The sequence below is a fragment of the Salvelinus alpinus genome, chromosome 6 (assembly GCF_045679555.1).
Source record: "Salvelinus alpinus chromosome 6, SLU_Salpinus.1, whole genome shotgun sequence".
Classification (NCBI taxonomy): Eukaryota; Metazoa; Chordata; class Actinopteri; order Salmoniformes; family Salmonidae; genus Salvelinus; species Salvelinus alpinus.
Window position 1 is genome coordinate 57159966 of NC_092091.1, and position 27764 is coordinate 57187729.

Sequence of the window (27764 nt, forward strand, 5' to 3'; positions counted from 1 at the left end):
GGAGTTTGTGTGTGTGGGACCAATATGCATGTGTTTGTGTACGTGTTGGAGTGTCAGTGTAGTGTGTGTAGGTAGAGTCCAGTGAGTGTGCATAGAGCCTGTGCAAGAGAGTCAGTGCATAAAAAAGGTGGTCAATGCAAATAGTCCGGGTAGCTATTTGATTAACTGTTCAGCAGTCTTACGGCTTGGAGGTAGAAGTTGTTCAGGAACCTTTTGGTCCCAGACTTGACACTCCGGTACTGCTCGCCGTGCGGTAGCAGAGAGAATAGTCGATGACTTGGGTAGCCGGAGTCTTTTGACAATTTTTAGAGCCTTTCTCTGACACCGCCTGGTATAGAGGTCATGGATGGCAGGGAGCTCGGCCCCAGTGATGTACTGGGATATCCACACTACCCTCTGTAGCGCGTTGTGGTCGGATGCCAAGTTGTTACCATACCAAGCGGTGATGCAGCCAGTCAAGATGCGCTCAATGGTGCAGCTGTATAACTTTTTGAGGATCTGAGGGCCCATGCCAAATTATTTCGGCCTCCCGAGGGGGAAGAGGCGTTGTCGTGCCCTCCTCACTGTGTTGGTGTGTTTGGACCATGATAGGTTGTTAGTGATGTGGACACCGAGGTTCCCCATTGATGTGACTGGGGGTGTAATCGGCCCTCCGTTTTCTCTAAAAGCTCATTATAACTGAGACACTAACAAAAAATTGTAAGACATACATTTAAATGCACACATAAAATTAAACACTTACAAATGTCAATTGAAAATGTTACTTGAAATCCTAATCAATACCACTCAGTTGTATCAATGTTAAAATATATGTCAATATTTTGGTAAAGATGGGCAAAAAAGTCTGTATACAAATAAAGTGCAAATACTGAGCCAAATTGAATGCTAAAAAAGTGAAAATTATATTTTATACTAATACAATTGCTCAGAGAAGTTGATTTTTGTAATACAAAAAAAATCTAAAAAAGATAGGGGTAAAAATTATTGCCACCCCTGTATTCAATACTCCAGCATCGTCCTACTGCGAGGATAATGGCACTGAGCCTTATCCTAAAATATTTGTATTTCCTCCATTCAGAAACTTTCCAGATCATTGATATCCTTTATTTGCTCTTATGGAATGCCCTCTTCAATTCAAACCACAGGTTTTCAATTGGGGTTCAAGTCCAGAGACTGAGATGGCCATTGCATAATGTTGATTTTGTGGTCAATCCACCATTTCTTTGAGGATTATGATTTGTGCTTGGGGTTATTGTCTTGCTGGAAGATCCACTTGAGGCCAAGTTTCAGCCTCCCTGCTCCTTAACTTTGGCAATACATGAGGTAGGCTATACATTAATAGATCATATAGGGACTACTGGCCCAGAAAAATCAGACTAGTTACAGCAAGTCTGAGCAACAAAACCAAAAGAGATAGGCATCATCTCTCACCAATTCAACCTCACATGTCATTGTGATTGAGTCATCTGTTTTATCCATTGTCTAATGCAACGTTTACTAATGTAAAGATAAAGAAAACAGAGATCATGTACAAAATGTACTTTATTTTACAGGGTGATATACTTGATGCATGGAGCAAACATGGGATGATTTTGTGAAATGCGGTAGATTTGAAAGCATCTCTGTTTTTATCCCTCTCTGTACCCTGGTGCAGTGGAACAATCCTTGTTCAGCCTCAGTGTAGCACGATTCTGGATAGCTGAACTCCTGTAAATAGTGAAAGGACATGTAGATGTCTATGGGACGTTGGTCCGACAAAACGATTTATCCAATGTGCAGAGGTATGTGGTAAAACTAGGCTTGTGTCATAATCTTTTTTTGGGGGGGGGGTATTTCAGCTTTAATAGTGCAGATAGATTGTCGCTTCTATCAATGTAATTATCTGTGTCATTATAGTCATATTACTTACTAATTTCATACGAGTGTTCTTTTGTGTTTTCCTACTTATTGTTATTCAAAAGGAACTCGTACATCTATCTTTGTTGCAGGTGCGTGGTAACAGTTGAATAAGATGAGGAAAAAATAAGAAACCAGCACACTGCTCTTGCTAGTATCACTGCACTTTATTAAGCTTTTACGTATCGGAGCTTGACAAAAATACATAAATTACATTTGTTTTACGTAACAGTGCTCTTCTATTCAGATGACCTCTTTACCTTCACCTTATATTGGGTCTAAAGCTTTGACGATGGCCGTGAGGCCGACACGTAAAGCTTAATAAAAAGCAGTGATACTAGCAAGAGCAGTGTGCGGGTCTTTTCTTTTCTCTCTACTTATTTGTATTGAGATAGTGTTCTTAATCTGTTTTTTCACTTATTTTTTTATTGAATATTTTATAAATGTTGTGCTGTTTGAAAGGAGAGCTTGTTAATAAGCATTTTGTCGTGCTGTGTACAGTACGCTGTATAGTGTGCACATAAAAAAATACTTTGATGTGATTTGATTTCACAACAATGTATAGTTTTCTACATGCTGTAAGATTATTGTTGTTAATAAAAGTGTCTGTCTACAAAATTATTGAATTCTGAATGATTGACATTGTGTACATAACATTCGTTAAACATCCTGATATTGTATACAGTAATGACTTTATAAAAACCACAGTGCTGTTGCCATAGTCTACAGGTACACATTGACGTTGAAGATACTGCAAATTGTGGACATAATTTTACAGGTCAGCTGACACAACATACTTTAAAATAAATCCAGAACAACACCTCAACTCAGTGGTCTATTGTTTGATGATGGCCTAACAGCTTTAAAACATTTGTTATATACTTGTTGCCTTGTGAATAATTAAATAAGCATAAAAAACTTTAATCTATTTTTTGAGTGTGTACTCTACAGCAGAGTTAGGTGACCATGGCCCTGGTGTCCTGAAATTACTAGTATTAGTGTTTTCCCATTACTAATTTTGTGTGAGAAAAATCCTGATATTGTCTTCATTCTAACTTTTGGTGCAGTGGTAAACGGGTCCCTACTACCCCCTAAGGTCGATATCCTCGCCCCTGTGAGAATCGAATTAGCATAATTTAAAGAATCCCCATAAAAATCTGTTAGTTTAAAACTTCTTAAAGCTATGCCCCTTTTTCTCAATTTCCGCCTGAATGACGTGCCCAAAGTAAACCGCCTGTTGCTCAGCCCCTGAAGTTAGGATATGCATATAATTGGTACCATTGGAAAGAACATGCTTTGAAGTTGGTAGAAATGTTAAAATAATGTAGGAGAATATAATGCAATAGATATGGTAGGAGAAAATCCAAAGAAAAACAAACCAGATTTTTGGGGGGAGAGAGAGACCATCCTCTTAGAATGGCAAGTTTAAGGTCATACTGACAATTAGCTCCCTGGATGCAATTCCTATGGCTTCCACAGGGTGTCAACAGTCTATGTTTAATGTTTCAGGCTTGTAACTTCCAAAACGAATAAGAAATTTCAGTTTTAGTACAGGTACACAGTCTTGGAAATTTGTTTGGTTGAGCCATGAAGACAGGACGCACCTGCTAAAATCCGTTTCCTATTGAACATACTTCTTTCTGTAAGAAATATTATAGTTTGATTACATTTTAGGGTATCTGAGGAGTAAATAAACATTTATTTTGACTTGTTGTGTCACGCCCTGGCCTTAGTATTCTTTGTTTTATTTATTATTTTAGTTAGGTCAGGGTGTGACATGGGGAGTGTATGTGTTTTTGTAGTGTCTAGGGTGGTTGTAAGGTTTAGGGGGTTTATTAGAGTAGTTGGGTTTATGTTTAGTATAGGTATCTAGCTGTGTCTATGGTTGTGTGTAGTTGTCTAGGGAAGTCTATGGTTGCCTGAATGGGTTCTCAATTAGAGACAGCTGGTTATTGTTGTCTCTGATTGGGAGCCATATTTAAGGTAACCATAGGCTTTAGCTGTTTGTGGGGTATTGTCTATGTCGATGTTCTATGTTGCTTGTAGGCACTAGTTCATGTTTAGCTTCACGTTCGTCTGTTTTGTTATTTTGTAAAGTGGTTTCGTTTGGTGTTCGTTCTCTTCAAATAAAAGGAAGATGACTTACTTTCCACGCGCTGCATGTTGGTCCTCACTCTCTACTATAGACGATCGTGACATGTTGAAATAAATTTTAAGGGTAGATCTTCGGATTCCTCGATGGCGCCAACTAAACAGACTTTTTGGTATATAAAGAAGGATTTTATCTAACAAAACGACACTACATGTTATAGCTGGGACCCTTTGGATGACAAATCAGAGGAAGATTTTCAAAAAGCAAGTGAATATTTAATCGCTATTTGTGAATTTATGAAAACTGTGCCGGTGGAAAAATATTTCGATGTGGGGCGCCGTCCTCAAACAATCGCATGGCATGTTTTCGCTATAATAGCTACTGTAAATCAGACAGTGCAGTTAGATTAACAAGAATTTAAGCTTTCAACCGATATAATACACTTATGTACAGTTGAAATCGGAAGTTTACATGCACCTTAGCCAAATACATTTAAACAATGTTTGTTTTTTTACAATTCCTGACATTTAATCCAAGTAAAGATTCCCTGTTTTAGGTCAGTTAGAATCACCACTTTATTTTAAGAATGTGAAATATCAGAATAATAGTAAAGGGAATGATTTTTTTCAGCTTTTACTTCTTTCATCACATTCCCAGTGGGTCAAAAGTTTACATACACACAATTAGTATATGGTAGCATTGCCTTTAAATTGTTTAACTTGGGTCAAATGTTTTGGATAGCCTTCCACAAGCTTCCCACAATAAGGTGGGTGAATGTTGGCCCATTCCTCCTGACAGAGCTGGTGTAACTGAGTCAGGTTTGTCGGACTCCTTGCTCGCACACGCTTTTTCAGTTCTGCCTTTTTTAAGGCGGTTTTGGAGCAGTGGCTTCTTCCTAGCTGAGCAGCCTTTCAGGTTATGTCGATATAGGACTCGTTTTACTGTGGATAAAGATACTTTTGTACCTGTTTCCTCCAGCATCTTCATAGGGTCCTTTGCTGTTGTTCTGGGATTGAAATGCACCTTTTGCACCAAAGTATGTTCATCTCTAGGAGACAGAACGCGTCTCCTTCCTGAGCGGCATGGCGGCTGTGTCGTCCCATAGTGTTTATACTTGCATACTATTGTTTGGACAGATGAACGTGGTACCTTCAGGCGTTTGGAAATTGCTCCCAATGATGAACCAGACTTGTGGAGGTCTACAATTTATTTTCTGAGGTCTTGGCTGATTTCTTTTGATGTCAAGCAAAGAGGCACTGAGTTTGAAGGTAGGCCTTGAAATTCATCCACAGGTACATCTCCTATTGACTCAAATGATGCAATTAGCCTATCGGAAGCTTCTAAAGCCATGACATAATTTTCTGGAATTTTCAAGCTGTTTAAAGGCATAGTCAATTTAGTGTATGTAAACATCTGACCAACTGGAATTGTGATACGGTGAAATATAAGTGAAATGATCTGTCTGTAAACAATTGTTGGAAAAATTACTTTTGTCATGCACAAAGTAGATGTCCTAACCGACTTGCCAAAACTCTAGTTTGTTAACAAGAAATTTGTGTGGTGGTTGAAAAACGAGTTAATGACTCCAACCTAAGTGTATGTAAACTTCCCACTTCAACTGTACCTAAATGTTTAATATCCATAATTTTTGGGATTATTTATTTAAATTGCGTGCCCTCCACTTTCAACGGAAGTTTGGACGCCTAGCCCTAAATTAAGCTAGAGATATACTGTATATATTTTTTTGCATTGGATGCGTCTCAATCCACCTCATCCGCCTGTGTCACACTTCTGCATCTCCGGTGAAAGTTGACAGAGCTAGACCTTTGTTTGTGAGACCATGAGACATCCCGAAAATCGGTCTTCTCACTAAATCGTCTATTGGGACTCGTATGAAGTCAGAACAGCTGATTTGCAAACTTCTGTCCGTAGCATCTGAGCAGTTTGGGATACACAATAATATGACCCATCTGTGCAAAGGACTTTCACGAACGTGTACATGTCGGTTGTGGTACACTAGGACGCCCACAGGCCTTACAAGACTCGTCTGAAGGTCCCCCGGTACCAGTTGAAAAAATGTATGGAAGTGCAGTATATATGGAGACTGTTTACTGCCAAAAATGAGGGGTTAAATACGTGTAAAAAAATATATATATATATTTTTAAATAACAAATTTTTCCTGATCTTTCTCATATCTCCCAGATATAGGACAGAGACTGTTAGATTTTTGTTGGGGAGTATCTATTGTTCCACGTTGTGAATCTCTTATTCATTTATGGGCTAATATCAGTAAGGCCCCACTTTTTTTTTCATCAATTTTTTTTGGGGGGGAGGGTAAGTCAAGGGGTCTTAAAATTAAAAATCAAATAGCTAAATGATCCTTGATATGACCTTCTTAAAACAATTCCATATTGCTTAGTACAACCCCCCCTACCTGGCTAAGACAGGGCTTAGACTCGTATGGGTAAACTTGGCGGTGTTAAATAGGAAACGCAAGAGGAAATGATATTGTACTCCTCTTCTGGCTTCTGACTAATTTACTTGAACAGGAGAGTGGCCCCACTCTTTCTGGCTCATGTTCCTTGGATACTGGCTAGCATCCCCCAGCCATGATAATCATACATACTGTACACTCAGCTGATGTGCACATCAAGTGCTGTAAAAGCAAACTAACCAGGATATTGAGTTCATGTGTTTGGTAAATGAATAAGTCGGAGACGTTTTGTTTGTGAGGAGAAAATGAAATGACTGACTGGAAAAATAGAGGGAGAAAACAGAAGGAGAACAAAGTTGTTCCCACTATCACGTTATCGTTCGTAAAGTACAAATACAGTAGAGTATACAAATATAAAGCCAAAGAGGATTTTGATTTCACAATCTCAGAATTGAAGGATGCACTCTGGAACAAATGTATTTTACTTCTATATATAACTATCACCTCTGGTGAGATACACCAATACTGGTGCCTAGCCCACATGGGCTTATAAAATGTAATTTCTTGAAGTATTATGTGGACAAAACAACATTTAATTTTGCAAATTATACACAAATAATAATCATAGCTACCATTTTGTTATATTATACAAACTGTAACGGATGTCGTCTTCCTCCTCGTCTAAGGAGGAGAAGTTTGAAGGATCGGAGGACCAATGCGCAGCGTGGTAATTGTTCATCTTATTTAATGAAGTGAACAACTCAAAATACAAAAACAACAAAGTGAAAACCGAAACAGTTCTATCTGGTGCAGAAACACAAAGACTGAAAACAACCACCCACAAAACCCAACAGAAAACAGGCTACCTAAATATGGTTCCCAATCAGGGACAACGATTGACAGCTGCCTCTGATTGAGAACCATATCAGGCCAAACACAGAAATACAACACAGAAACACAAAACATAGATTACCCACCCAACTCACGCCCTGACCACACTAAAACAAAGAAAATACAAAAGAACTATGGTCAGAACGTGACACAAACAATACATTTATCCTTCTCCCCCAGGCTTTAAAAATAAATTGAGCAATATTAAATATGATTATTAATACATGAAATGAATAATATAATTCATAAAGTAGCTCTCAACCACCCACTCAGATTGCATTTGTATATTTCTACAATGTCTGTCTTTTCTGGTGGGGAATATATTGTAGTACTAAAATAATCAAACTGCTCCAACGTAGGTCCGAAGCTCACCGGTCTTTCTTTACTGCCACTTTACAGTGCCTATAGAAAGTCTACACCTCCCTTGGATTTCTTCACAATTGATTGTGTTACAAAGTGGGATTAAAATTAATTTGTCACTTTTTGTCAACGATCTACAGAAAATACTCTGTCAAAGTGGAACATATTTTCCTTATTTTTGACTAATGACAAATTAAACACTAATGTATCTTGGTTAGATAAGTACTCACCTCTTGAGTCAATACATATTTCTCAGCGATTACAGCTGTGAGTCTTCTTGGGTAAGCCTCATATAAGAGCTTTGCACACCTGTATTGTGCATTATTTCCCTATTATTCTTTTCAAAATTCTTCAAGCTCTGTCAAGGTGTTGGGGATCATGGCTAGACAACCATTTTCAAGTCTCGCCATAGATTTTAAAGCATATTTAAGTCAAAACTATAACTTTACCAATCAGATTATTTTTGCTGGTGCATCAGTACATTCAAATGAGCCTTGTGAGTCCCTGAAAAAGAGTAGTTATCTTTCTTTCCATGTTTAGTTAATTTAACGATTATTTTTACAGTGAAGACATATGGAGACGTAGGTGTCTTGTCACGACTTCCGCCGAAGTCGGCTCCTCTCCTTGTTCGGGCGGCGTTCGGCGATCGATGTCATCGCCGCTCCATTAGCCATCGCCGCTCCATTTTTCATATGTCCATTTGTTTTGTCTTGTTCTATACACACCTGGTTTTCATTCCATAATCACACTGCGTGTATTTAGTCCTCTGTGCCCCTCGATGTCTTTGTGTATAATTGTTTATTGTTATGTGGATATTGTCAGGCGCCATACTTTTGTTCCGTGTTTTTGGCACGTTTATGTTTTTATGTGCTGTCGTTTTTGGACCGGAATTAAAGTGTGCCTGTTTACTACACTCTGCTCTCCTGCACCTGACTTCGCCTCATGTACACACCCCTAACATCTCTTTTCCAATTTAAAATACACATTAAACGCAAAATATATACACTATATTTACAAACATATGTGGACACCCCTTCAAATTAGTGGATTCGGCTATTTCAGCCACACCTGTTGCTGACAGGTGTATAAAATCGAGGGCACACAGCCATGCAATCTCCATAGACAAACATTGGCATTAGAATGTTCTTACTGAAGAGCTCAGTGACTTTCAATGTGGCACTGTCATAAGATGCCACCTTTCCAACAAGTCAGTTCTTCAAATTTCTGCCCTGCTAGAGCTGCCCCGGTCAACTGTAAGTGCTTTTATTGTGAAGTGGAAACGTCTAGGAGCAACAATGGCTCAGCCGCAGTGGTAGGCTACACAAGCTCACAGAACTTGACAGCCGAGTGCTGAAGCGCCTAGCGTGTAAAGATTGTCTGTCCTCGGTTGCAACACTCACTACCGAGTTCCAAACTGCCTCTGAAAGCAATGTCAGCACAAGAACTGTTTGTCGGGAGCTTCATGAAATGGGTTTCCATGGCTGAGCAGTCACACAGAAGCCTAAGATCCCCATGCAAAATACTATGAAAACGGATGATGCGTGGGCATGTCATATTTTGTTTAAAGCCTTCCCCAAATCATGGCCCTAACCTAAACCACCACTCTTGGTGACATCCCTAAGCAGTTTCCATCGGTCTGTCCTGCAGCTCAGTTAAGAAGTACGACTGCATCCTTGTGCCTGGGTCGTTTAACACATCACCCACAGCATAATTATTAACTTGCCAATGCTTTAAGATGTATTCAATGTCTGATTTGTTATTGTTACATATCTACCAATCACTTCCCTTCTTTGAAGCTTTCGAAAAGCTCCCTGGTCTTTGTAGTTTAAGCCGTGCTGGAAAATCAATACTTGACGGAGGGACCTTACCGATGTTCTAGGTATGCCATTCAAAAGTCATGTCAACCCCTATTATTTGAGTTATTTACTTGTTTTATTAATTACTAAAAATGTGCAGAATTCTTTTTTGCTTTGACATTATGGAGATTTTTGTGTAGATCAATGAAAAAAAAAAAAATACAATTAAATATTTTTCACTTACACTTTTTCACTTAAAGCAACAAAATGTGAAAAAAGTTCAAGAGGGTGTCAACTTTCTACAGGCACTGATAGATTCAGCAACAAGAGTCGGGGTTCTACTCTACAGCAGGATCCTGCATCTATTTATGACATAGTCATAACAGCAATTAATTCAACTACAGTGGGTTTCAAATGCACTTTATTTGGGATGGAGGTAGTAAGTGTTTACAGGTCATAGCTAGACATTACACTACCACGTCCTATTCCTTTGGGGGCAGCAGCCTGCGCCCAGCAAGGATTGATAACTGAGGTACGGCTTACAGGTGTGGAGGATTGGCAGGTGATTGCAGAGTGAGAGGTGGACATAGTATCAACGTGTCCCTAAATGGTCTTCCCACATGTGATATGTTTGTGGTATGTCATTCCCCTTTCTTTTGCTATACATAATTTTTTGTCATCAACTGGAACATTAGGCTTGCCGACGAGAGAGTTAGGACAGAGCTTACCCTTGAGCCCAGTAAGTAAGCACATGCAGCCAACACCTGGTCCACTCAAGTGTATGGAACAACTAGCCACGCCTAGAACCCTTTGCAAGAGTATACATACTCACAGGTTGGCTAGTTGGTTTGGTAACAACTTTAAATGTTATAGTTTCTTCACTAATACAGATAGAGACACTGTGCTGGCCATGATTTCTTGTCATAATGTCATAATAATGTCCTCTTCAACACAGGGTTGTGTCTGAGGGTGCTGATACTGCAGCTCTCGCTATTCCAATGACATTTCAGAAACCTGGTGAGAATTTCTACACTCAGTCGATTACAATATATTACATTTGCCCAAAAAGTCTTATAAACAAATATGCCTCTCCATCATTGAGTGGCTGTGCGTGCAAGATATGTCTTTCTCATAAGCAGTGGTGGGAAAAGTACCCAATTGTCATACTTGAGTAAAAATCAAGATACCTTAATAGGAAATGACTCAAGTAAAAGTGAAAGTCACTCAGTAAAATACTACTTGATTAAACATCTAGAAGTGGTCCCGTGTGGCTCAGTTGGTAGAGCATGGCGCTTGCAACGCCAGGGTTGTGGGTTCATTCCCCACGGGGGGACCAGGATGAATATGTATGAACTTTCCAATTTGTAAGTCGCTCTGGATAAGAGCGTCTGCTAAATGACTTAAATGTAAATGTAAGTATTTGGTTTTAAATATACTCAAGTAAATGTAATTCTAAAAATGTACCTAAGTGTCAAAAGTAAAAGTTTAAATAATTTCTAATTCCTCATATTAAACTAACCAGATTGTTTTTGTTTTTTACATTTACGGATAGGCAGAGGCATATCCAACACTCAGACACCATTCAGAAACAAAGCACTTGTGTTTAGTGAGTCACCAGATCCGAGGTGTCATGGTTCTACCTGTCACCAGAGGGCGGCAGAGACCATCCTAGAGACATGAATGAGTCTCAGGTGTGTCCTATTACTCATTATGTGTGTTTTCTGGTTTCCTTTGCAGAAGCTTGAATTGTTTACCGTGTGCGGTTGTTTCCTGACTGAGTTTTTGAGACTTAATGTTGTTTTTTCCAGTGTACTCTGATCCTGCGGCTACTGTTTATCAGTAAAGTATTTATGTTTATCACTAACCACTGATTCCTCGTCTGGTCTCTTCTTCTCTGCACCTGGGTCCAACCTCACCATTTCACAAGAGGCAGTAGAGTTGATCAGGGATGTTCTCTTGATACATGCCTGAATTGGACCATTTCTGTCCTGCTAAGCATTCCAAATCTAAGGAATACTTTTCGGTGTCAGGGAAAATATATGGAGTTAAAAGTACATCATGTTCTTTAGGAATGTAGTGAAGTAAAAGTTCTCAAAAATATAAATAGTAATGTACAGATACCCCCAAAAATGACTTAAGTAGTACGTTAAAGTATTTTTACTTAAGTACTTTCCACCACGGATCATAAGTTCTTATCTGTCTTTTCCCCTATACCCATTCCCAGAGGTTTTCATCTTGTCGTTCCCTCATGGTCCAACCTTGATCCGGTTAAACGCCTCGTTTAATGAAATACATGAAATATAAGGATTGTTCACCAAAAATATGCACACATAAATATTGATTGACTAAATGGAATCTGCCTCATGGTTATAGCCATATTGTTCTGCTTATAGCCTGCGTCCATCCTCTCTGTTTTTATCTGTCCATTAGTAACAGGTAGTGAACCAGTTCTCTCTGTAGCTGAAGCAAGAGGAGGAGGAGGAGGTCAGGTGAACGTTACCTGTTCATCAGCGGGATGGTCACCACAACCTAAACTCACCTGGAGTACGAAGAGGGGACAGAGATAAAACAATGAACAAGAAGTACTCAACACCTCTGGTAATTACAGCTGGGATAACTAGTTTAAGTATGAAGTGTGTGTATAGTATCTCACCTTTATTTAACTCAGCAAGTCAGTTAAGAACAAATTCTTATTTACAATGACGGCCTAGGAATGATGGGTTAACTGCCTTGTTCAGGGGCAGAACAACAGATTCTTGTCAGCTCAGGGATTCGATCTAGCAACCTTTCGGTTACTGGCCCAAAGCCCTAACCACTAGGCTACCTGCCGCCCCTATGTTTCAGATCCTCAGGGCTTGGTGAATGTCAGTAGCTGGCTGATGTATTCTTCCTCAGACTCAGATTGGCTCTCCTGTACAGCCTCTTTGTCTGAGGAGGAGAAGAAAGAGACTGGAGACCAGCCCCATGTATACAAATATACAGAAATCGTAATACGCAGCAACATTTGTCAATTGATAAAAGGTAAGACAAAGGACAGACAATGTGCCACACATTCAACAGTATTGATTTCCTCACAAGTGGCAGCAAAAATACATGTAGGTGTTGATAAATATCTTATATTGCGTTACTGTATCTACCCAAATACATCATCAGAAACATGGTAAACCAGGCTCACTTCAGATTTCAAATACAGATTTGTGTATTTTCACATTTTAATTGGTTTGATTAATCTTTTGTACATAAGAGCCTTCATTATGTCTGTGATCCTCTTACTGCTAGTCGCCTCTACTGCTATTGGGCTCTTCATCTGGAACAGAAAAACAGGCATGTCAACAAGATAATAAAATTAAATCAATGCCAAATGCAATTACAATGTTTTAAATGAGAAGCCTATATTGATAGTCTAGGGATGGTAGAACTGACTGATTGGAATGTCAATAGGGTGAGTTATATCATCTTCACATATACACTGCGTGCACAATTATTAGGCAAATTGTATTCATCAGGATTCAGTTCATTGTTGAGGATTCAGTTCAATGCTCTCAGTCAATCCAAAATGTTATTGAACCTCAAACCTGAATGTTTAACAAAGGAAAAGTGAGTTTTGTCTTTCTCAGGGGAATATATGTGTGCACAATTATTAGGCAACTGTCACGCCCTGACCTTAGAGAGCCTTTTTATTTCTCTATTTGGTTCGGTCAGGGTGTGATTTGGGTGGGCATTCTATGTTTTCTGTTTCTTTGTTTTTGGCCGAGTGTGGTTCCCAATCAGAGGCAGCTGCCTATCGTTGTCTCTGATTGTGGATCACACGTAGGCAGCCCTTTTTCCCACCATTAAGTTGTGGGATCTTATTTTCTGTTTAGTGTCTGCCTGACGGAACTGTTCGCTTTCATTTTTGGATTTGTTATTTTTGTTTGAGTGTTTCTTGTAATAAATATCATGAACACTTTCCACGCTGCGCTTTGGTCAACTCTTCCTTCCACCGACGACGAGCGTTACAGCAACAAAATTACAAAAATAATTTTGCCCAACTCACTTGTTTATTCTAAGTGTAACAAGTGTAACAAATAAGTAACACAAAATTACAATTAAATAACATTTTTGGCCTTTCAAAAATATTCAGTGACCAATATAGCCACCCTTCTTGTCAATGACTGCCATGAGCCTTCCATCCATGGAGTCTGTCAGTTTCTTGATCTGTTCACGATCAACTTTCGCTGAAGCAGCAACCACAGCCTCCCAAATGCTGTTCAAAGAGGTATATTGTCTTCCCTCACTGTAAATCTCACGTGTGAGAAGGGTCCGCAAGTTCTCAATAGGATTTAAGTCAGGTGAGGAAGGGGGCCAGGTCATTATTCGGGCATCTTTGAGGCCCTTGCTGGCTAGCCAAGCAGTGGAGTACTTGGATGCATGTGATGGAGCATTGTCCTGCATAAAGATCATGGGTTTCTTGAATGCCGAGGACTTCTTCCTGTACCACTGCTTGAAGAAAGAATGTTCCAGAAACTGGCATTAGGTTTGGGAGTTGAGTTTCAGTCCATCTACAACCCGAAAAGATCCAACTACCTCATCCTTAATGAGAGCAGCCCATTCCAATCAAATCAATCAAATGTATTTATGAAGCCCTTCTTACATCAGCTGATGTCACAAAGTGCTGTACAGAAACCCAGCCTAAAACCCCCAAACAGCAAGCAATGCAGGTGTAGAAGCACGGTGGCTAGGAAAAACTCCCATGAAAGGCCGGAACCTAGGAAGAAACCTAGAGAGGAACCAGGCTATGAGGGGTGGCCAGTCCTCTTCTGGCTGTGCCGGGTGGAGATTACAACAGAACATGGTCATGGTGTTAAAATGTTCATAGATGACCAGCAGGGTCAGATAATAATAATCACAGTGGTTCTAGAGGGTGCAACAGGTCAGCACCTCAGGAATAAATGTCAGTTGGCTTTTCATAGCCGATCATTCAGAATATCTCTACCGCACCTGCTGTCTCTAGAGAGTTGAAAACAGCAGGTCTGGGACAAGGTAGCACGTCCGGTGAACAGGTCAGGGTTCCATAGCCGCAGGCAGAACAGTTGAAACTGGAGCAGGAACACGACCAGGTGGACTGGGGACAGCCAGGAGTCATCAGGCCAGGAAGTCCTGAGCTCAGGTCCCGAGAGAGAGCGAGAACACTTAAATTCACACAGGACACCAAATAAGACAGGATAAATACTCCAGATATAACAGACTGACCCTAGCCCCCCGACATACTAGTACCCCTCCTCCACCTTGCTAATTCTTCTCAAGTCTTTTGCAGTTAATTTGCGCTTTTTCTTCTCCATGCGTTTTTGGCGCCCCAGTTGACTATTCGCAACACTGATTGTCCAGTGGAAACGCCTCAATAGTTTAGTTATTTCAAGAGCGTTGCATCCGCCTGATAGGCATTTTACAATTTTTGACTTTTCAGTGTCAGTTAAATCTCTTTTTCTTGGCCCATTTTACATGAGGCAATGAAGCTGCCTAATAATTATGCACACCTTGATATAAGGTGTTATTCACTTTCGCCACACCCTCCCTCATTACACCTGAAAATGATTCAATCCAAGAATCATTCAAGTGTATGTGGTTTGGAGTTGGAAAATGTGCATAGAAATAATGATAAGATCAGAATACTCGCTTGCCTAATAATTGTGCACGCAGTGTGTACATCAAATCAAATTGGATTTGTCACATCCACCGAATACAACAGGTGTAGGTCGACCTTACAGTGAAATGCTTACAAGTCCTTAACCAACAATGCAGTCGTAAGAAAAAATGAAGTGTTAAGAAACTCTACTCTGAAGGTGAACATGTTGAAGATGTATTATAGCTTTTGTTTGCAAATTTCACTGACGTTCTCGGTCGCATGTCTTATGAGAGAAGACAAATAGCGATGCCATGTTGTGTACCTGTGTTCGGGAGACTGGAGAGAAGCCTTCATTGTTATGCTAGTCCTGTCTCTGGCCATCATCTGTACTCTGTCATCTGTGCTCGTCATCCTGTACAAACAGAGGTATAGAACTCCATAATATTAGTGTTTATGAATCATCGCAGCAATATATGACAGGAATACCAACCCTATACAGAAAAGTGTCAACATAGTTAAACAATCATATATTTTATATTTTAGTCCAGAAACAGTTCAGGTAGTGTATTTCATCTGATCTGTGTGATAAATAAACTAAGCGTAAGATATGCGTTATGAAATAACATGAACCATCATTGATCGTATTTTGACATGATTGTGTCTCCATATTTCAGATCAAACTGAATTGGAAAGATGCCAGCAGGTAACTGTTTCATTCTGATCTCTGGGTGAAATGCTAACATAAGATACATGTGACACATTTTTTTAGGAAACCTTCCATTAACACAAATAATGATATACACATATCTCAATAGTATTTGACTCTCCCTGTTACTTAATTCCCCTTTTACAATAACCTTCCCCTTTTCCATTCTACAGAGACGAAACAATGACTAGAAGCCAATGTTCACTATCATGATATAAGGCAATCACATAACTTGTTAAGCTCTTATTTTATAACATCTTTTAACTTGATAAGCAATTATGACCTAGTTTGTATCAGTCACTTATATATGATAATGAATGGCAAGATAATGACCTAAATGTATTCTGTTGGGGGCAGAAAACACAGTGCAGACACCTTTTGAACAGATAACAGCTGGCAAAGAAAAGTAATGGGGAGAAAACATTTCATTTCTCAGTCTAAATTGGAGCTATAATTGACAGTGTTTGCAGTGTTCATAAAAAAATGTTTCCTGACATTTCAGAGTGAATTAAATCATAAACGATGTACTTTAAATAGCAATAAACCATACAAAGTTTGAAAAAAATGAAAAACAAGTCACTTACAGCTTACTAAAAGGGATAGTTCACACCAAAATTACACTTTGGTTTCTATACCCGGCAAGCAGTCTATGGACAAGATATGACAGCAAACCATGCTTTGGTTTAGTTTCCCTGGCACTGTTTCCACATGCTTTTCCCCCCCAAAAGTATCTAGAATTGATTACAAAGCTCGACAAAGTCACTTATAGATGATTTGAAAATGATAACATAAAATGCTGATATCAGTCCCATGACTTGAATGGGATTTGTGCCACAAAATGTTAGCATATGGAAACTGTGCCAGGGAAACTAAACCAAAGTATAGATTAATGTCATACCTTGTCCATAGACTGCTTACGGGGTAAGGACACTAATATTTAATTTTGTAATTTGGATGAATTATCCTTTATCTTTAATATTTTTTCATGCAGACTTACACCAGGTGAAAGGATTTAAAGGTAAGAAAAAACACTGTAGGATAGGATAATAAGTATGTATTAGTTTATAACATATTTATACAACGGGTGGGTCTAATCATGAATGCTGATTGGTTAAAACTGAGTACCAGCCTGGTGTCTATTCCACAAGTTACCACCCGCTAAGGCTATGAAGTTGAAATGCCCATTCACTATTCCATCTGACTGTGCAATCCACTGTCTCATTAGCCCAGCCAGGCAATTTATAAGCTTGATCTTTACTGTAAAAATCATCTAGCCATTGTCACTAGCATTTGTATTATCCTGGCTTTCGGTCTCTCTGACATTTGCAACATTGTTTCAGTATTCAAATTCGATCTCCAGTTGTCTAATAGTAACAGACAGACAGGCTGTCGACTTTTCTCAGCCAATCGAAATCATGAATTAGCATAATTTTTATCGTTATGTACAAAGAAATGTCAAAATAAAATCCCACAATGCAGCTCATTTTCTGTCATTCCAGCTTCAGTTTGAAGTGATTGTTTTAGCTGTGTAGTTGGCTAGCTCCTCTGAACATTGTCCTGATGAGAGAGCACATTTTCTATGCCAGGTGAAATCCCCCATCATTAGTTCATTGTTAAAAAGATTCACTGGAAAACAGCTTAAGCAAATGCAAATTAATTGATGTGAAAATACCAATCAATTTTGAGGAGAGACAAGGTCAATCACCAATCAGGATATTACTTTATTCAAAACGTATTAATAACATTGATTAATTGTTGCAATAATGAAGATGGTCGACGAACCACCCCTAGATGATTCGTTGAGAGACCAACGAGCGGATTTGAGCCACAGCATTTCATAGCAAAGTACATCCGCCTGAATGTTCATGACAACCAACAGATGTATGGATTGGGTCACAAGGTTAAGATTTGTATGAAAGATACTAATAATTCACAGCAGACAGTATTTGCTGTAAAGACTGTTCTCATTGTGTAGAAACGCATACTCGAGCGATCTCTCCCTGGTACCTTCCAGCACACAAACATCAACTCATGCTATAGAATGCGTTCTTTAGGTTTTTATAACCAAAGGCATCATAAACGTTCAGACGAGCTTCAATGCCATACAACTCTCCTTCCGTGGCCTCCAGCTGCTCTTAAATGCAAGTAAAACTAAATGCATGCACTTCATCCCCGCCCGTCTAGCATCACTACTCTGGACGGTTCTGACTTGGAAAATGTGGGCAACTACAAATACCTAGGTGTCTGGTTAGACTGTAAACTCTCCTTCCAGACTCACATTAAGCATCTCCAATCCAAAATGAAATCTAGAATCGGCTTCCTATTTGCAACAAAGCATCCTTCACTCATGCTGCCAAACATACCCTCGTAAAACTGACTAGTTTGGCAGCAGAGAACTGGAAGGAAAGACGACCAAAGGAGGAATTGGCTTTGGGGGTGACCAGTGAGATATACCTGCTGGAGCGTGTGCTACGAGTGGGTGCTGCTATGGTGACCAGTGAGCTGAGATAAGGTGGGGCTTTACCTAGCAAAGACTTGTAGATAACCTGTAGCCAGTGGGTTTGGCGACGAGTATGAAGCGAGGGCCAACCAACGAGAGCGTACAGGTCGCAATGTATGGGGCTTTGGTGACAAAACGGATGGCACTGTGATAGACTGCATCCAGTTTGTTGAGTAGAGTGTTGGAGGCAATTTTATAGATGACATCACCGAAGTCGAGGATCGGTAGGATGGTCAGTTTTACGAGGGTATGTTTGGCAGCATGAGTGAAGGATGCTTTGTTGCGATATAGGAAGCCAATTCTAGATTTAATCACTATTCTGGACGGGCGAGCAGGTGCGGGCAGTGATCGGTTGAATAGCATGCATTTCGTTTTACTTGCGTTTAAGAGCAGTTGGAGGACACGGAAGGAAAGTTGTATGGCATTGAAGCTCGTCTGGAGGTTAGTTAACACAGTGTCCAAAGAGGGGCCAGAAGTATACAGAATGGTGTCGTCTACGTAGAGGTGTATCAGAGAATCACCAGCAGCAAGAGCAACATCATTGATGTATACAATCATTTGAGAAACCAAGGCTGTCGAGTCTGCCAATAAGAATGTGGTGATTGACAGAGTCGAAAGCCTTGGCTAGGTCGATGAATACGGCTGCACAGTAATGTCTCTAATGTCACATTAATGAAGCTGGAGACTCATATCTCCCTCACTAACTTTAAGCATCAGCTGTCAGAGCAGCTTACAGATCATTGCACCATTGCCCATCTGTAAATAGCCCACCTCATCCCCATATTGTTATTTTTTTTGTTGCTCCTTTGCACCCCAGTATCTCTACTTGCACGCTCAACATCCGTTGAATATGTCAGTAAACGGCGCCAAAAAGGCGTAATTAACATGATTGCCAGCAGCACAGTTAGTCACCAATGCTCTGGATAGCAGAGCTGGTTAGGCTGTTTTCATGTTTTCCAGAGCGTTGGTGACAGTAACTGTGCTGCTGGCAACAATTTAATGACTCTTTTTTTTTGTTTAAAATGCAATTTTGTACTGCTACAAGGGACGTTTTTTTAATTTCCAAATTGGCGGGTGCACGGCGCACTGTTTGGGGGAGATTTGTTTGACAAACAGAAGAAAACATCATGACTGGTTGTGTTCATGCCACATAAAAAGGTAATAGCTTAAAATGCGTCTTTACTATTAGTCGCATAAAAATGTTTAGCACATAGGAAGTCCCGTGAAAGTGATATAGATGTCACGTTATAATTTGCACTCTGCTCTATACTCTGTTGCGTTATATAATCGGTTGACTAAAAACTGTCCGTCCAAATCCTAATGAAGATAAGACCAAACAAACTCAAGTTGCCAGTGCAATTACCCGTCACCTAGTGGTAAAGATAGTGACCAGTGGCGCTGCGTGGGTAAAATCACTGGGGAAGCCAAGCCAGGAAAAAAAGTCATATTGCAACCTATGAGTTGTGATAATTGCGTTGTTTTCTCTATAACCTGTTATTTCATATTTCTTGCTACCGTGATATATAGGCCTAAGGCAGAGACAATAGGAAGACACAGTGGTAGAATATATTCAACCACACCTTTGTTTCATCACAAAACAGGAGAGCAACATCTGTCCGGTAGAGTCAACAAAGCATATTGAATGTAACAAACAGTTACATGACCTACAGCATGGTCAAAAGTTAATGTTTCTGACATTTTTGGAATACTTTACAAGTATTGATTTAGAAACCAGGAGAGTTACCACAAGTCGCAAAGAAAACAACAGGAGCTGCCTCCACTATTCCAGCACCATTTCAACTTTGACGTTTCAACATCATCAAATCACCTATGCTTAGTCTAATACAGTGACAACTAAAACATTCCAAAAACGATTTAGTCCAATCAACGTAAGCTAAATATCATGTGGCTGTCCATGGTGCTGATTTGTGTGTGTAGGTAAAAACATGACTCACCCTACTAGTAGAAAAATGCCAATGCCATTGTCTTCTCTTTCATGTTGCTGAAACGGTCTATGACTCTGTCATACAGTACACACTTTGAGTTTTTGTTGTGCTAGGCTACCTGGCTAAAATGATTGCTCGTTAGCATTTCATGGGCAACGATTAGCCAGTTAGTTAACATTAGCCTACTACATCTAGCTACATATTGAACTTATATTCTCTGTGGTCAGAAGCACAATGTATACATTTATGGTTGGATCAGAATCGCCATTATAATCATTGGCCAGTAAGGAGAATTAAGTAAAACCACAAGTCTAAATCCCTATCTCCGTCCATGGCTAATTTAGGAAATGGACAATTTTAGCTAGCCAGCCACCAGAGAACAACAACACAACGAGATGCAAGATTTCTTCTGTCAATGATATTTGGCTTGATGTGATGTGATTGGTGTGACGCCAAATCCAAACTAGCTTCCCTTGACACTTTCATTTAGTGCGCCAGGACCATTCACAGTTGAGCTCACTCAGTTTAGCTCAATACTGACTGGTTATTATGCTATTATTATTTTTTTGATCAAGGGAGGTCAAATGCTCGCTGGCTTCCCTTGCATTCAATGCTGCGGGCGGCAACAATATCATACTCTTTTTGACCAGACAGCATCAGATAGATGAGCTACACATAGAGAGACAGAGGGGCGCTGTTTCGCTCGCTCGGATGCTTTCTCCAGTGAGATACATTCAGTCTCTTGTGAATTGAAGGACAATTATGAAACACTGAGAGATTTATTTTATTATTGGTACATTTTTGGGGGGAAGCCTGGCTTCCCTTGGCATCCATGAATACATACCACTGATGGTGACTGAACAACATGGGAAGTAAAAAAAGAAGAATCAGACTACAGGAATACATGACAAACTATTAGTGTAGCTATTTTTGGGGCACAATCACATTCAAGGTTGACCCGCCGTTGAGGGCAGCAAGATATGTTGGCTGGATTACAGTGCTGGCCCCAGGGCCGGTCTACCCTGACGATGAGTTTGAAGGCAAACCCCCAAACTGAAAGTGAAATGTGAGCATAAGATATAATGAGATGGAATGAGATGGATGGAATGAGAGCTACCTGTGAGACTTTCAGTGTTCTGGGCTGGCGGTTGCGTTCAGTTAAAATGTCACCAGGTATGTAGTTAAAATGCCACCAAATTGGTTTCATATGGCAACAGTTAGGCACATTCAAAATATGCAGTACACAGAATGCAAAGTGAAATCATTTGGCTGACATTGCCGCAGGCCCGCAACAGTACTTTTCGTATAATTCAAAGCTTCAGTTTGTAATGAGATATTGGATCAAAACCCAGTATGCATGAGATGGCTCAGCAGCATCTCTCCACATAAGCCTTCAAGCTTGTTTTGAATTTTTATCTTTTAGAAAAAACCAAATGAGACCTGGGAGCCAGTTAACCCTGTCTGTCACTTCAACCGATTCATATGTCAGAGTTTGCTGTAAGGTTGCTGTGGTTCTTTCCCAATTATCTCTCCTTCCTCCCAAAGTGTGCACTTGATCACTTCACTGAAAATAAATGACTGATATAAGAAATAGGATGGGAACTTTGCGGGAAGTAGTGAACAAGTGTTCAATTCAGGAGAAATTGTTGGGACGCACACTGTGTCTGACTGGAGCATGCTGTGACTGAGAATGTTACCGAGGATGGACTGGTAAAAGGAGGGAGGGAATATTCTGGAGTGAATATTCAGCCAAAACGGTCAGCTGTCCTACTATCGGTGGGGATGTCGAAATCAGAAAAAGGTAAAGAAGCCATACTCGCATGTGCACAGTTGGGATTCGACACGTATTTTACTTAGCCAACTTTGCAAATGTAGGAGATTGTTTCAGCTGGCCCGAGAAATGTGTTACAACTTGCCATGCATTTGACTTTGCTTACAAGCCATCATGTTGGTAACTTTGCAGGACCAAATGCATTAGTACAATACCTGAACCCATTGTCCTTCAAAATGACAGACTGGAATTGCGGGGGAAAAGATAATACATTTCCCATTCACTGTAAAATGAAAGGCTATTACCTGCAGAGTGGTAGCTCTATATTCTTACAGAACGCCAAAAGAGTAAATCAGAGTGAACCCTGCACTATACGTCACTGTGTGTGTGTGTGTGTGTGTGTGTGTGTGTGTGTGTGTGTGTGTGTGTGTGTGTGTGTGTGTGTGTGTGTGTGTGTGTGTGTGTGTGTGTGTGTGTGTGTGTGTGTGTGTGTGTGTGTGTGTGTGTGTGTGTGTGTGTGTGTGTGTGTGTGTGTGTGTGTGTGTGTGTGCGCGCGTGCGTGCATGTTCGCTTATATAATGATAACACACAGGTCATGCATTACTGTGATAATTGGCTTACCGTGATTTGGTCACCACATTTCCTAAATATTAAACTGTTAGTACCAGTCTTCAGTTGCAATTATACATTACCTTGACTAAAAACTTTGCAATGCATATTTAACAGCATGTAAATAGGTTGACTGTGTGTGGGCTGGAAATGACAGGGCTGCCAGACAGCGAAGCAGATGACAAGGTTTTGCCTCAGTATCAACTATGGTAGAGCTTGTTAGGATGGATGAGAGTGTTTTGTGCCTATTAATGAGTCATTGAAATATGACTACTTCTTATGAAACACCCACTTTTCAGATTTCTCAACAGGAAGTAAAATAAAGGGCTGGAAGGAATTTGGGTTGCAGTTACACTTTAAAGTGGGTGTAGGTTGTAGGCTCTGTATGGTCGGTGTAGGGGGAAGTTACACCCTAGACGGTGACCTTGGGTGAGTTTTGCATTTAAAGTCAGGATTAGGGCAGGGAAAGCTGATCCTAGATTTGTACCTAGGGGACAACCCTGGAGCTGCCTGGTCACTCCCCTCTCTACTATAGTAACACCCTAAACCACATCCTGGTTTGTGAAATAGGTATTGAGGTGTGGCAGGTGGGGAGAAAACAGTAAAATAAAAACCGATTTGTTTGAGGCTGGGAAACTTTCAATATCATGATCAAGTTCTTGTGGACTACCATTGTAGATTACAGTTTTTTCTAAGGCCTATTGGATGGCAATTTCCTTTCTATGGCTGACATTTAATTGGAATACCTTTTTTTTTAACCATTTAACCAGGCAAGTCAGTTAAGAACAAATTCTTATTGACAGTGACGGCCTACCAAAAGACAAAAGGCCTTACGAAGTACCTGTCGTGACTGCATCAAACCGGGAGAAGCTAGTTCTGCTACTGTAGCTAGCTAGGCTAATTGAGGCTGCATGTGCTTTCTCATCCTACAGTTACAAACAACAACAACATTCAGAATATTAAGTAGCAGCCTACCTGCTGGCTCTTGGTCGTTTGTACCCAGTCCTTCTCCTTTAACTTTTAATTCTGTCATTTACATTTTTAATCCCATCTTCCATTGACTAGATTTCTTAACTTTTGCCACACAAGGAGGCTCTATGACGCTTTAAAGACTTATGATTGGCCAACAACGAGCTACACTTGCCTCTCTCGTGAAAAGAGCAGCAGCAATTATTACATTTCTCTCTCTACTGCAGCTGTCGCATTTGGTTATGTACAGGTCATTCTGGTTAAGTCAGTAAAGTTACACATACCCTAAACCTGTGACAATCATATCAGATCCGACCCAGACCTGTGACATTATATGGAATCTCTGGATCCGGACCCGCTCAAGTCCTGGATCTGGTCTCTGTTATTAGGGTACATGTGGATCCTTGAAGACCTCTAGAGTGGAGTGGTTAGCTGCTGCTCAAGGTCCTGCGAGGGTGGAGGGTAGTGCTGTAAAACTGCCTAGTCAGGAGGACGCTGTCCATGGTCCTGTAGAGCAGAGTGCAGGAGTTGTCATGGTCCTGTAGAGCAGAGTGCAGGAGTTGTCATGGTCCTGTAGAGCAGAGTGCAGGAGTTGTCATGGTCCTGTAGAGCAGAGTGCAGGAGTTGTCATGGTCCTGTGGAGTAGAGCAGAGTGCAGGAGTTGTCACGGTCTTGTAGAGTACAACAGAGTGCGGGATTTCTCATGGTCCTGTAGAGTAAAGCGGAATATTAAGGAGCTGTCCAAGGTCCTGTAGAGGAAAGCAGAATATTTAAGGCGATGTCCATGGTCCTGTAGAGTAAAGCGGAATATTAAGGAGCTGCCCAAGGTCCTGTAGAGTAAAGCGGAATATTAAGGAGCTGTCCATGGTCTTGTAGAGCAAAGCAAAATATTCAGGTGCTGTCCATGGTCCTGTAGAGTAAAGCAGAATATTAAGGAGCTGCCCAAGGTCCTGTAGAGTAAAGCAAAATATTAAGGAGCTGGATGTTGGCAGTTGTCATTCCGTCCAGTGAAAAGTAATCCAGAACTACAGCACCAAAACTACGCTTTCACTTTTTTTATTAACCTTTCAGGCGCAGGCGTTCCACTAGTGACCCACCTCGACAACATCCGGTGAAATTGCAGAGCGCGAAATTCAAATTACAGAAATGTCAATATTTAACATTCATGAAAATACAAGTGTCATACATCAAAATAAAGCTTAACTTCTTGTTAATCCAGCCGCTGTGTCAGATTTCAAAAAGGCTTTACGGTGAAAGCACACCAAGCGATTATCTGAGGACAGCGCCCCGCATACAAAAGCATGAAAAACATTTTTCAACCACGCAGGTGCGCCACGAAAGTCAGAAATAGCGATATAATAAAAGCCTTACCTTTGAAGATCTTCTTCTGTTGGCACTCCTAAAGGACCCAGCTACAGCACAAATGGTCATTTTGTTCGATAAAGTCCTGCTTTATAACCCCAAAAACTCAGTTTAGCTGGCGCGCTTCATTCAATAATCCACCGGTTTCCCTCCTTCAAAATGCATACAAAATTAATCCCAAACGTTACCAATAAACTTCTCCAAACAAGTCAAACAACATTTAAAATCAAACCTCAGGTACCCTAATATGTAAATAAACAATTCAATTTAAGACAGAGAATCGTTATTGTTTTTACCGGAGATAAACAACAAAGAACGCGCTCTCATCCACGCGCATGAAAACACTACAGCCAAAATGGGAGCCACTTAGGAAAACTACAAATTCTAGCAAATTTTTCCAAAAACAAGCCTGAAACTCCTTCTAAAGACTGATGACATCTAGTGGAAGCCCTAGGAACTGCAATCTGGGAGGATTTCGCCTCATATGACAGCCATTGGAAACAGTGGTAGGCTGAAAAGAAAAATTGGGGGATGGTTTGTCCTCGGGGTTTCGCCTATCATATCAGTTCTATTATACTCACAGACATTAGTTTAACAGTTTTAGAAACGTTAGAGTGTTTTCTATCCAAATCTACCAATTATATGCATATCCTAGCTTCTGGGCCTGAGTAACAGGCAGTTTACTTTGGGCATGCTTTTCATCCGGACGTCAAAATACTTCCCCCTAGCCCAAAGATGTTTTAACAGTGTCGGCTACAAACTAATATTTCATCAATATCGAAAGGGGATACTCACTCCTACAACATCCACAAGCTTTACAGCAGTTGTCTGAACTCTCTGTCGCGGACGTCTTCATTTCGAAGAGGTCTTCTCACAAAACCTATTGTCCAGACTAAACCGTTGGAGCTACGAATTAATATGTAACCAGTATCGAACGGGGAGACTCTCACGAACATGAAGGTTCTGCTCTGACGCACACAAGCTTCAGGGGAGTCGTCTGAAGGTAACCCAGTACCAGAATGTAAAAACTGCGTAAGGGTTCCAATGTCCCAAAAATAACGTGACCAAACATGAGTTTTAAAAAAAAATATTCTTCGATATAGTAGATATAATAGTATAGATATAGTAGGACATACACTTTAAAACCTTGTTACTTATGATTTAATCTTTGACTTTCTGTTTTGCCATTCATGAATGTGTTATTCAATGTATTTCTTTGGGCTATACAGTAAAGACAAATTCAATGTGTCAATGTCCCAATACTTTTGGAGCTCACTTTACTGTGTTTCATCATAATGACGCAGAGGAGAGTTCTCTTAGCGAATCAGATGCTTGTGAACTGTAAATTATTAATGAAAAACAGCAGTTCCAATAAGCTTGTTTGAAAAATTAAAGGAGAGCCGCACACTCTAGGAGCTCAGATGCAATAATATAATAACCAACGTTTCGACAGACAAGCTGTCTTCATCAGGGTATAATGACAAACACTGCGGGTCACTAGTTTATATAGTGTCAAAGGACACACACACAGGTGTGTGTAATCATGGTCGGGTGTGGCCTGATATCATTGATTCATCTTCAGATATAAAAATAACATACAAAAAACATGGATAGTGTTAGCGTTCGTTCCTCTGCCCTTGTCAATCATTGGCTCATTGGTGAAATTAGTATTATGACAATATCTTTAATTAAATCATTCAAACCTTTTAATGCAATTGCAGACAGAAGTTGACAACCAGGAACATAGCACGCATGTTTCCGAGTAAGTTCTGCATCAAAGAAAAGGTTCCATGTTATTTTATCAAACCCGAAGTGATGTCACTGCCTACGTCATTATCTTTTACTCATGAGACCAAAACCATGCCTACACAGCTATATAAACAAGGCTTTTATTGTGTTATCTAAAAGCTTAGCAGTAAATGTCCAAGTTGATTTATAGTGGAACGTCTGACTAGTCTTATCTCCTACACTCCCCTGCAGAGTTCTGTCTCAGTCACACATTTCTCAGAGGGGTCTCTTTGTAAGAGGCAGAGAGAGAGAGAGAGAACTAGAAAACAACTGTGGAACAATATTAAAACCTCATCATGTAAATATATTGTTAATCTGTAGTCTAGGATGCTATAAATGTAAGGAGAGAGGGGTCTTATAACTCCTCCCCTTCTATTAATACAACATAAGCATTTATTCTCATACATCAATCATTTGGTACAGCCCCAATCATGACCCTTAGGTGAACCTCTAACAATAGCATACGATCATAGATACAATTTGGCTGCAAAAAGCTTGTTCACCACTCCATCTCAAAAACAAGATATAGGAAAATGGTTTGATAATGTGCTAAATAATGTGCTGGATGATTGACAATGTCCCACCTTCTCTGAGGGAAGTAATCTATAGAAGATGTCAGTGTGATGGCATACCATAAAGATAAACATCCTTACCATCCTTGCTCATCTCTGTCAACCGTTTCCATGGCAATGGGGGCCACAGTGATTGACAGGTCAGATACTTAAAAGGTAAAGGTAATTCAAGGTAATTTCATTGACAAATAGGACGCTTAAGTATCTGAGCTGTCAATCACTGTGGCCCCCATTGCCATGGAAACGATTGACAGCTCAGATACTTAAACGTCCTATTTGTCAATGAAATTACCTCTGATCAATCACACACAGGAACGTCTTGTTCCTCTGGCGGAAATGCGATGGAATTGACCCCAATCCTAGCTGTAACTTTGTACAAAAGAAGAGTAGATAATTATCCACATCTTAAAGTTGTTAGTTTAGAGGGTTGTTGCTTTACACATTATTTATATTTAAACAACAGAGA